The 12,332-nt window shown below is 47.8% G+C and overlaps 1 protein-coding gene across 1 annotated transcript in view; it reads left to right on the forward strand.

Moving 5' to 3' along the window:
- Positions 1-12,332, forward strand: part of LOC306955858 (T cell receptor alpha chain MC.7.G5-like) — a gene marked incomplete at both ends in the record, with an annotated part of 212,385 nt that overhangs the window by 170,353 nt on the left and 29,700 nt on the right. The window lies entirely within an intron of this gene.

Consider the following 12,332-nt stretch of genomic DNA (forward strand, 5'->3'; position numbering starts at 1 on the left):
GAGCTGCTGAGGTGGGGCAGGTGGTCATTGAGGTGAAGCTCAGCCTGTCCCAAAGGAACATTTCTGTGCTCCCAGAAGGTCCCTGTGCAGTTCCTAGCAGTGCATTCCTGAGGTCACAGTGCCTGCTCACAGCTCCCTGCTGCTGCCTGTGCTTGTTGTTGTGCAGCTGTAAAGCTTCTTTTCCTCAAGATATTGATCTGTGCCTGTATTATCAGGACTGTGCACCACAGAGTGGGGACAGGTGCTGCTTCCCAGGTGCCTGAGGGGCCTTTTTGTTAGGGAAGGAAATGCTGTGTGATTCTAGCTACATCTCCAAGCCAAGCTTTGGCTCAGGAACCAGACTCATCGTTCAGCCACGTGAGTGCAAGGCAGTTTCTGTAGGTCTTCCATAGGGCTCCTAGCGATAGATCTTGTGCTCTCTTCCTCTTTTCCATCTCAGAATTGCATTGCTCAAATTTCTAATCTGCTGTTGAAGACCCTGACAGTGCCCGTGTATTGGAAGGTAAGGACGTCTTGTGAGCAGAGCAGAACTGGAAGTCTGAATGCTTTTGGGAAAGGTCTCCGGTGTTGTTGGTCTGTTCTCTGCACTCACACTGGTATTCTCATAACTCATCAGGGAGTTGCATTTGTGATGGCAATGTAGAGGACACTTTGTATGGAGTGTGGGGACAGGAGAAGGAGGAGAGTGTTTGGCAGTACCCCTCAGTTTCAGCCCAATCTCACCCCATGCAACCAGCCTGATATCTTCCACTCTTGCTTTGGGATGAGAAAGTGCCTCCTCATCGTTCTGCTGCCCCTCCATGACCTGGCGTGGTCAGACTGATCCCTGAGGACCAGTGTTGGTTCTCAAGCATCTGGGTGGGCTTTTTGTTAAGGAAAGCAATGCTGTGTGAATACAGGATCTGGTTTCACAAAGCTAACCTTTGGCACAGGGACCAGACTTTCTGTACAACCACGTGAGTGTGCATCTTCCAAAAGTCTTCCATAGGTGCTTCTCCAAACTGATGTAGTTTTATGTTCCGCTTATTGATTTTGTGTTTGTTGTGCTGAAAGGCATTCTAGCCACCACAGGTATCGAGAATGCCCTCACTGCCAAAATTAAGGATGTGCTGTGAGCAGAGCTGAGCTGTAGGGGGGAATGCATGTGGGATAGGGCCATCTGTACTCTTGATCTCTGCTGTGTCACGCTGGTATACTCATATCTGGCCAGGGATTAGCCTATCTGATGACAGCATCTGGGACAGCATGGAATGGCTGTGATGTGAGAAGAAAATTTGGGGGTGCGACTCAGTTACAGCTCCAGCCTCATCCCATACAACCAGCATGGTAACTTCCACTCTTGCTTTGGGATGGGAGGGACTCCCTTACCATTGTGCAGATTCTCCATGATTTAGCATGGTCAGACTAAGCCCTGGGGATCAGTGTTTGTTCTCAAGTGTCTGGTTGGGTTTTTTGTTAAGGAAAGCAATGCTGTGTGAATACAGGATCCAGCTATGCTGGCATTAAATTTGGCTCAGGGACCAGACTCTCCGTCCAACCATGTGAGTACACAGCTTCCATAGTTGTTCCATATGCGCCTCTTCCGGTAGTTTTAATTTTGTGTTCCTACATTAGAGACTTGCAGAGCCTAAATCGTTCTCTGCAATTGCAGGCACCAAGAATGCCATCACTGCTGCAGTTAATGTGTTTCTGCGTGGTGGGAGCAGAGCAGAACCGCAGGTCACTGTGCTTTAGGGAAAGGGTCATGAAAGTGTTGTGGGGATCGTGCTCAGCCAGCCACACTCAGGGCTGCCTTGATATGGGGACAGGAGAGTGTTTGTGCAAGGGCTTGTGTTGCTGTGAGTGTAGGCTGGGGCACCTTCACCTTTGGAGCTGGAACTAAGCTTTGTGTAAAGCCCTGTGAGTACTGCTGGTGGTATTTTGAATCCTTGCATCAGGATGCAGATGTACCCAGGGCAATAATCTTAGTCTGTTCGTTATGGAAAAGCTTTCTCAGAGCATGTCTACTCCTATCTTCTGTACTGTTATGGCAAATGAGATGCAGTGTAGAATGGGAAGAAGGGGAGACAGCAGAATTTTAAATTGTTTCTGGGAATAAGACTGTTTTCTAAGGCAGGTCAGTGCTGTGGATTGAGAGAAGAACATTCTTCTCTCCAGGAATGTCCCAGGCAGAACTTGCCACTCCTGAGTGAGCACCAGTGCAAATATCTCCTGGATAAGGGCAGTGTTGGTTCATGATCTGACATGACTTACAAATGTCAATCTTTCTGAGGTTAATTGTTTCCGTTCTGTGAGCTGAGGGGTTTCTGTAAAGCAGGCTGTGACTGTGGCAATTTGGAGGCTCAAGTTTTGGTGGCAAGCTCACCTTTGGGCATGGCAGCAGACTTTCTGTGAAACCCAGTGAGTAGCTCTTAGTTACCTGCAAGTGTTAAACTGAGCTGCTGAGGTGGGGCAGGCGGTCATTGAGGTGAAGTTCAGCCTGTCCCAGAGGAACATTTCTGTGCTCCCAGAAGGTCCCTGTGCAGTTCCTAGCAGTGCATTCCTGAGGTCACAGTGCCTGCTCAAAGCTCCCCGCTGCTGCCTGTGCTTGTTGTTGTGCAGCTGTAAAGCCTCTGCAGTGCTGGCTGAAGTGTGGCAGAGGAACAGGAGAGTGAGCTCTCCTCATAGATGGGATTCCCCAAGAACTAGAGGTGAGAGTGCTAAACTGCTGTGGGATTCCTGTGCTCGTAGGAGCAATAACTGTTGTAATTGCTTGTGGTTTGTGATAAAGCTGTGAGAGGTGATTGCTTTTGCTCCATTCTTACAACAGACCCAAACTTGTGTTCACTCTTTAACTTCGGCAGCACTATTGCTTTCAGCTGCACGCAGGTGGGCTCCAGCTGAAGCTTCCTGATGTGTTCCTGAAGTCTATGGCTGCAGCTTGATTGTGTAAAGAACATCCCCAAGCCCGTGGGACATAGCAGGACTTCCCTGGTTCAGCTCCTACAGATTGGTGGTCAGAGAGGAGGCATCCACCAATGACCCACTTCAGCAGAAGACATCTGTCAAACTTTGTCATGTTGCACTTGAAGGTGTCCCTTATCCTCTGTAAGCAGATCCCAACAGAAAATTGTTGGCTCCCGACAGATGGTTTTGGTGGAAGGAGCTGTTCTGTTTGAGTTGCTTTGTGCAGTCAGTGGCATGAGAGGTGATGGTTTTTGCTGTGGGGTGACAGGCTGTGTGAGTGTTGGAAGCTACAAGGTGGTGCTGGGCACAGGGACGCGCCTGGTTGTGAAGCCCAGTGAGTACAAGTTCTGTCCTGCTTTGTCATTCTGCCGTAGAGGTCAGCACTTTCCACGTCCCCCAGCGTTCCCTTTCTCTGGTCAGAGCAGGAATGTTCTTGTCTCTGGCAGCCCCCTGAATGCCCACAGCCTTTCCTGACCTGAGCTCAGCTGGGACCTTCTTTCCCAACTTGAATTACTCTTCCTCAACTAGAATGGGGACAGGTCCTGCCTCAAAAGACCTGGGTGAGCTTTTTGTTAGGGAAGGAAATGCTGTGTGATTATAACTCTGGCACTGAGCTGACCTTTGGCACAGGTACCAGACTCTCCGTCTGACCCCGTGAGTACACAGCTTCCACAGGTTTTCCATATGTATCTTTTCCAATAGAAATAATTTTGTTTTCCTATTTTGACTACAGAGTTGCGGAGCTGAAATCAATTCAGCACCTTGGCAGGTTTTGAGTATGCGCCTTGCTGGTGCATTTAATGTGGTTCCGCACGGTGGGAGCAGATCTAAATTGGAGGTCTGCATGTTTTTGAGAAAAGCTCAGATGAGGTTTGCTGGGAAAGGGCTCAGCCAACCACACAAGGGCTGGCTGGTCATGGGGAGAGGAGAGTGTTTGCGTAAGGGCTTGTGTTGCTGTGAGTGATGGCTTGAGCAGGCTGACCTTTGGAGCAGGAACAAAACTTTGTATAAAGCCCTGTGAGTACTGCTGGTGTTGTTTTCAAGCCATGGACGGTGATCAAGAAATACCCAAGAATATAATGTTTCTGTATTGGTTAGCACAGGCTTCTAGTATGTATGAATGATCCTTTGTCTTCTGTTATGGTTATGGCAAAAGAGATTCAGGGTAGAAGGAGAGACAAAGCAGAATTTTACACTGAGTCAGGACAGAAGACTGTTTTCTAAGGCAGGTCAGTGCTGTGGATTGAGAGAAGAACATTCTTCTCTCCAGGAATGTCCCAGGCAGAACTTGCCACTCCTGAGTGAGCACCAGGGCAAGTATCTCCTGGATAAGGGCACACGGCAGTGCCAATTTTTTTGGGATTGAGGTGAGAGGAAGGACCTTGTAGATCTCACAGGAATGCTGACATTTGTTTTTCACCATTTATTTCTTACTCCATCAGAAGTTAAAATGTCAACCTCCTATACGGGTGACAGTATTTCTTCTCTCTGAGCTGAGAGGTTTCTGTAAAGCAGGCTGTGACTGTGGCAATATGGAAGCTCTGGTACTGGCAAGCTCACCTTTGGGCATGGCAGCAGACTTTCTGTGAAACCCAGTGAGTAGCTCTTAGTTACCTGCAAGTGTTAAACTGAGCTGCTGAGGTGGGGCAGGTGGTCATTAAAGGGAAGTTCAGCCTGTTCCAAAGGAACATTTCTGTGCTCCCAGAAGGTCCCTGTGCAGTTCCTAGCAGTGCATTCCTGAGGTCACAGTGCCTGCTCAGAGCTCTCTGCTCTCTGCTTTGCTTGTTGTTGTGCAGCTGTAAAGCCTCTGCAGAGCTGCCTGAAGTGTGGCAGAGGAACAGGAGAGTGAGCTCTGGGCATGGCAAAGTGCTCTCTGTGAATGCCCAGCTGGGTGCTGGCTGACCAGAAAGGCATCCTAATGTGGAGTCAGAGGCAGAGGGCAGGGGTAACATCTGCTGTCCCTCTGCATTTTTCTGGGGCACCCGGCTCTGCTTCTGGAGCGTAGGGTTGTCTGTAGTATTTGTCATTGGTGTGTCAGGGTGTGAGTTCAGCATCCAGCAGGAAGGTGACCTTTGGAGGTGGGACACGACTGGCACTGAGACCTGGTAGGTAGAAAGCCAGATTGAATGAGAAAGGATAGGAAGCTTGCATTCCCTCCTTTGGTAAATCCAGCTGTACTGCTTTGGAAACTGCTCTCCGCAGGGATGGAGTCTGTGCGTGTCTTTGCTCATGCACGTGTGTGCGTTGGGCTCTGCAGTCAGCTGTTGGTAAGGCACGCTGTGAGCAGTACGTCCAGGGAAAGGGTCTGATTGTAACACTGATCCAGCTCTGAGCGTGGAACTCGTGAGGCTTTCCCAGGGCTGAGCTCAGCTGGGTTCTTCTTTCCAACTTAAATTGCTCTTCCTCCAGTCATGGTTCTGCGCCTGGTTTGTCTGGAGAGTGCTCCACTGAATGAGAGGACAGGCGCTGCCTCTGAAGCTCCTGTGTGAGCTTTTTGTTAGGGAAGGAAATGCTGTGTGATTCTGGCTACGGCTCTGACAAGCTGACCTTTGGCTCAGGGACCAGGCTTTCTGTTCAACCATGTGAGTGCCCATTTCCTAAAGGTCTTCCATGGAAATTTCTTCAAATAGATGTAGTTTTGTTTTCTTGTTTCTTGGCCTTTCGATTTCATGTTTCTTGGGCTGAAAGGCTTTATCTGTCACTACTGGCTTCAAGAATGCCTTCTTTGCCAAAATTACAGATGTGTTGTGAGCAGAGCTGAGCTAAGATATAGTTTAAATATCAGGGGGAAGTTCTTTACTAAGAGACGGTGAGGTGCTGGAAGAGGCTGCCCAGAGAGGTTCTGGATGCTCCATCCCTGCAGGGGTTCAATACAAGGTTGGAAGGAGCCCTGGGCTGCTGGGTCTGGTATTAGATATGGATGTTGGTGGTCCTGCATGCTGCAGGGCGTTTGGAGCGTGATGATCCTTGAGGGCCCTTCCAGCCCAAGCCATTCTGTGGTTCTATGAATCATTGATACTTTCTCAACTTAAACCGTTCCTCCTGAAGTCACGGATCAGGGCCTGGATTGTCTCAAGAGTGCACCACAGGATGGGGATAGGTGCCACCTCTCAAATGCCTGTGTGGGCTTTTTGTTTGGAAAGGAAATACTGTGTGATTCTAACTCCAACGCTGGCAAGCTGAACTTTGGCTCAGGGACCAGACTTTCTGTACAACCATGTGAGTATGCTTTTTCAAACAGTCTTCCATAGGTGCTTTTTGCAGGAGGTTTATTGCAGTGTTAATCCTTTTATTACAGCTTTGTGAGCTGGAACCCTTCTCTGCCATTGCAGGCTGTGAGAATGCTCTTGCTGCAGAAAATAAGTGTGTGTTGTGAGCAGAGCTGAACTGGAGGTCTGAATGCTTTTGGGAAAGGGTACTCAGAGCTGTCAGTCTGTGCTGTGTCTCACTGGCATTCTCACATCTTGTCAGGGATTTGCCTTTGTGATGGCAGCCTCTGGGACAGATGGATGGGTGGTGATGAGAGGAAGAGGGGAAGAAAGTTGTGGGTGCCCCAACATTACAGCTCCAGCCTCATCCCATGCAACCAGCATGGTAACTTCCACTCTTGCTTTCGGATGAGAAGGTCCCTGATGACCCTTCTGCTGCCCCTCTGTGACTTGGCATGGTCAGACTAATGTTTGGGGACCAGTGTTTATTCGCAAGGGCTGGGTGGGCTTTTTGTTAAGGAAAGCAATGCTGTGTGAATACAGGAGCTGATGTCACAAAGCTAACCTTTGGCACAGGGACCAGGCTCTCTGTCCAACCCCGTGAGTATCCAGCATCCATAGGTCTTCCATAGGTGTCTTGTCCAATAGGTGTAATTTGATTCCCATTTTGATTTCAGGCTTGCAGATCTCAAATGCCTTCTTTGCCACTGCTGGCTCCAAGAATGCCCTCACTGCTGCAGTTAATGTGTTTCTGTGTGGTGGTAGCAGTGCTGAAATGCAGGTCTAAGCTTTTGGAATGGGCCACACAATTGTTCATTAGGAGGGGCTGGGACAGCCACAAGAAGGGCTGCCTTGTTATGGGCAGAGGGGGTGTTTGCGTAAGGACCTGTGTTGCTGTGAGTGATGGCGCAAGAAGGTTCATCTTTGGGGTTGGAACAAAGCCTTGTGTAAAGCCCTGTGAGTACTGCTGGTGTTAATTTGTACTCTTCTGCGGTAACACAGAAAGACAGAATGACAATAATGTCAGCATATTTGTTTAGGAAAGGCTTCCAATGAGCATGTGGAAACCTTTATCATCTGTCTGGTTATGGCAAAAGAATTGCAGGGTGATGTGGGAAGAAGGGGAGGCAGAAAAAAATTTACATCTGGTCAGGAGAGAAGGCTGTTTACAAATGAAGGTCAGCACTGAGGATTGAGAGGATTCCTTCTACACAGAAATGTCCCTGGCAGGACTTGCCACTCCTCCATGGGCACAAGGACAAATATCTTCTGGAAAAGGGCAGTGTTGGTGGCAGAGTCAATGTTTTTTGGGACTGGCATGAGTGAACTAATCTTGTAGATCTCAAAGGATTGAGTGGCTGGAAAGCTGCCTGACAGAAAGGGACCTTGGTGTACTGATGGACAGGCAGCTGAATGTGAGCCAGCAGTGTGCCCAGGTGGCCAAGAAGGCCGATGGCATCCTGGCTGGTATCAGGAATGGTGTGGTGAGCAGGACTGGGGAAGTCATCCTGCCCCTGTACTGGGCTTTGTTGAGGCCAGTCCTCGAGTTCTGTGTTCAGTTTTGGGCAACTCAATACAGAAGGAACATGGAGGTGCTGGAGCAGGTCCAAAGAAGGGCAACAAGGCTGGGGAAGGGCTTGGAGAATGTGCTCTACGAGGAGAGACTGAAGGAACTGCAGATGTTTGGTCTGGGGAAAAGAATGTTAAGGGGAAACCTTATTGCTCTCTTCCAATATCTGAAAGGTGATTGCAGCGAGAGTGGGGTTGATCTCTTCTCACTGCTGACAGGACGAGAGGATACATATTTGCCTTTGTGATGGCAATAGAGGACAGATTGGATGGACTTTGAGGTCAGGAGAAGGAGGAGGATGTTTGGAAGAGCCCTTCAGTTTCAGCCCAGCCTCATCCCATGCAACCAGCATGGTATCTTCCACTCTTTCTGTGGGGTGAGAAGGTCTCTCCTCACCCTTCTGCTGGCTCTCCATGACCTGACATGATCAGGCTAATCCTTGGGGACCAGTGTTGGTTCTCAAGCATCTGGGTGGGCTTTTTGTTATGGAAGGCAATGCTGTGTGAATACAGGATCCAGATATGTTGACCTTACATTTGGCTCAGGGACAAGACTCTCTATCCAACCATGTAAGTACACTGCTTCCAGAGGTCTACCAAAGGTGCCATTTCCAATAGATGTAATTTTGTGTTTCACTTTTGGATTTAAACATGACAAGGCTAATATCCCTCACCAGCCATTGCAGGCAACGAGAATGCCCTCACTGCTGCAGCCATGAGCTGCACTGAAGTTCAGAAGTGCTTAATTTTTTCTTGATTTGAGCTGTGTTGCAAAAGAAGGTCAGTGGTGCAGATGGAGAGAAGAGCATTCTTCTCAACAGGAACATCCCAGGCAGGAATTGCTGCTCCTGAATGATCTCAAGCAAAATTCTCTTCTGAACAAGAGCAGTTCCTCTTTCTCAGCTTCACCTCCTCTTCGTCTAGATGTCGATCTGTGCCTGTTTTACCAGGAATGTGCACCAGTGAATGGGGACAGTGCTGCCACTGAAGCCGCGGTGTGGGCTTTTTGTCAGGGAAGGAAATACTGTGTGATTCTGGCTGTGGCTACCAGCTGACCTTTGGCTCAGGGACCAGACTCATTGTCCATCCACGTGAGTGCAATGCAGTTTCCATAGGTCTATCATAGCTGTTTTTTGTGACAGATTTGTGTGCATCCTTTTGTTTGTGTTCCTCCTTTTGATCTTAAATTCTTGGAGCTGAAATTTCCTTATCTGCCATAGTAGGCTCTGACAGCATCCTCACTGCAGAAGTCAAGGACGTGCTGTGAGCAGAGCTGAACTGAGGGTCTCTGAACTGAGTGCTTTTCAGAAGGAATCTCCCATGTACGTGGACAGTTCTCTGCTGTCACACTGTCATTCTCACATCTTGCCAGGTGTTTGCCTTTGTGATGGTAACACAGAGGGCAGTTTGAATGGACTTTGAGGTCAGGAGAAGGAGAAGAATGTTTGGAAGTGCCCCTCAGTTTCAGCCCAGCCTCATCCCATACAACCAGCACGGTAATTTCCACTCTTGCTTTGGGATGAGAAGGTCTCTCCTTACTCTTCTGCTGCCCCACCATGACTTAGCATGGTCAAACTAATCCTTGGGGACCAGTGTCTGGTCTCAAGTGTCTGGGTGGGCTTTTTGTTAAGGAAGGCAATGCTGTGTGAATACAGGATCGGCTGTCAGAGAGCTGACCTTTGGCACAGGGACCAGACTTTCTGTGCAACCCCGTGAGTACACTGGTTCCATTGGTCTTTCATAGGAGCCTTTTCCAATAGATGTAATTTTATGTTTCAGCACTGGATTTAAACATGACAGGCTGAAATTGTTCTTCTGCCATTGCAGGCACTGAGAGAGCCTTCACGGTGCAGTTAATGTGTCTCAGTGTGGTGGGAGCAGTGCTGAATTGGAGGTCTCAGTGCGTGAGGGAAAGGGTCATGCAAGTGCTGTGAGGATCGTGCTCAGCCAGCCACACTCAGGGCTGCCTTGATATGGGGACAGGAGAGTGTTTGTGCAAGGGCTTGTGTTGCTGTGAGTGTAGGCTGGGGCACCTTCACCTTTGGAGCTGGAACAAAGCTTTGTGTAAAGCCCTGTGAGTACTGCTGGTGGTATTTTGCATCCTTTCATGAAGATGCAGGTATACCCAGGGCAATAATCTTAGTCTGTTCATTATGGAAAAGCTTTCTATGAGTGCGCACAATCCCTTGTCTTCCGTACAGTTCTGGCAAAAAAGATGCAGGGTGGGTGGGAAGAAGGAGAGTCAGAACAGAATTTTACATCTGATCTGGGGATAAGACTGTTTTCAAAGGCAGGTCAGCTCTGTGGATTGAGAGAAGAACATTCTTCTCATAGGAATGTCCCAGCAGAACTTGCTGCTCCTGAATGAGAACAAGGGCAAATATCTCTTGGATAAGGGTTGATGGCAGTTAATGTTTTTTGGGACTGCCATGTGTGAAAGGATCTTGTAGATCTCAAAGGACAGATCACCTTTGTCCTTCACCATTTATTTCATGTTTTACCATGGCTTACAAATGTCAGCCTCCTCTGAGGATGAGTGTTTCTTCTCTCTGAGCTGACAGGTTTCTCTAAAGCAGGCTTTGACTGTGGCAACATGGAGGCTCAGGTTTTGGCAAGCTCACTTTTTGCTTTTGCTCCATTCTTAAAACAGATCCAGACTTGTGTTCACTCTTTAATTTCTGCAGCACTATTTCTGCAGCACTATTGCTTTCAGCTGCACACAGGTGGGCTCCAGCTGAAGTTTCCTGATGTGTTCCTGAAGTCTATGGCTGCAGCTTGATTGTGTAAAGAACATCCCCCAGCCCAGGGTACATAGCAGGACTTCCCTGGTACATCTGGTACAGCTGTACTGCTCCTACAGTTGGTATAACTCCCACAAGTTGCTGATCAGACAGGAGGCATCCACCAATGACCCACTTTGGCAGAAGACATCTGTCAGACTTTGTCATGTTGCACTTGAGGGTGTCCCATGTCCTCTGTAAGCAGATCCTGACCTGTGATGGTGACAGATAATTGTTGGTCCAGACAGATGGTTTTGCTGGGATGGAGGTCATCTTGGTCCATTCCTGTCCAGAACTCATCACAGATAAGGTGTTTCCCTGCTTAATGCACAGCTGCAGAACAGGAAAGGTATTTTCAAAGGAGTTAAATGATGTGTGACTGCAGGAGGCAGCTACAGAGAGCTGAAGTTTGGCGGAGGAACAAGGCTCAGCGTTACAGTGAGTAAGTGCATGCTCTGAACAAATGGCTTTGAGAAGAGCTGGCAAATGTGGTGCTTGGAAATGGTACTTCACAGTGATCCTGGTAAGGGGATCCACATCCTCTACTTTTAGGGCAGGATGAGTGTGTGCTGGAACTTTTAGTTTGAGGTCTACCAAGAGAAGTGCTGGAGTCTGTACCTAGTGCTCCAAAAGTACTAAGAAACATATGGATATGACGTTTAGTGGTGAATTTAGTAGTGGTAGGTTGGTGGTTGGACTTGATCTTTTCCAACCTGATTCTACAATTCTATTTTGGCAACTCCAGTCCCCAGTCATGAGACATTTTTTTTTTTTGCCAAGGAGATTTTGACTGTGTTTATTCAGGAAGCGCAGACAGGCTCAGCTTTGGAAGAGGAACGAGGCTGCTGGTGAAGCACAGTAGGTATCTTGTCACAAGCACAACCACCTAAAAACAGAGTATTTAGTTTGCTGTATTTGTTTGTTTGCAGTACATTCTCCTTAAAATACAGAGGGAAGGACTTTTATAAATGAAAAGGAAGAGGGCATAGGGAAGAAGTGCACATTCTAAATAAGTCACCTGTAACTTCTCCGTCCCCTTGATGTGACTGAAACTAATCGGAGTTACTGCTGTTCTGCTAAAATACATGAATTACCTCTGTGTTGTGGAAATATCATGTTGGTCAGAGCGAATCCTACAGGAAGATCCGTTTGAGATGAGGATTCACAATCAACTTCTGTTGTGTGAAACTGGCTTCTGAGACTTAGGTCTATTTTGAATCCTTCACCTGCCTTACTGCCCACTGAATAAACAAGAAAAAATAGGATGCAAATCCTTTTCTCTGGGACTTTCCTTCCGTTTGGTTTATCGTGGCTTCTTTCTTTATGACTCTTTCTTTATGTTGCTTATCTGCTGAGACTGACTAAGAGTGAAGGAGTTTATCCAGGTTTCCCAATGAGAGAAGCACTAAAAGCTGCTGTGTTGTTCAAAATAACTGCTGGAAATTCCACTCCATTACAGCTGTATCTAACAGTGTGTTCAGGCTTCTAAATGCTCAGACTTGTTTCCCCCAAGTTTTCCTGGCAAATTTTTTGCATAGGTGTTTACAACCATGGGAAAATTGGATCTACCTGGAAAGTCACCTTTGGGAGAAGCAGCAAACTAATACATCTTAAAACAAAGACCCTTTTTTCAGTATTAACTTAAGGCTGAGATTTTTCCTGCCAGTCTTCCTGACTGGCAAAAAGTGCTCTACATATAAATTAAGCAAGGAATTTCAGTGGAGTTGTGCTAATGGGCTACTCTGCCTCATTTTCCACTCATGCAATGCAAATCCATTTCCATCTGCACTTCTGTGCAAACGCGTAAGGAATTATCCCAACGCAGAAC

The sequence above is a fragment of the Tetrao urogallus genome (genome assembly GCF_951394365.1).
Source record: "Tetrao urogallus genome assembly, chromosome: 26".
Taxonomy (NCBI): Eukaryota; Metazoa; Chordata; class Aves; order Galliformes; family Phasianidae; genus Tetrao; species Tetrao urogallus.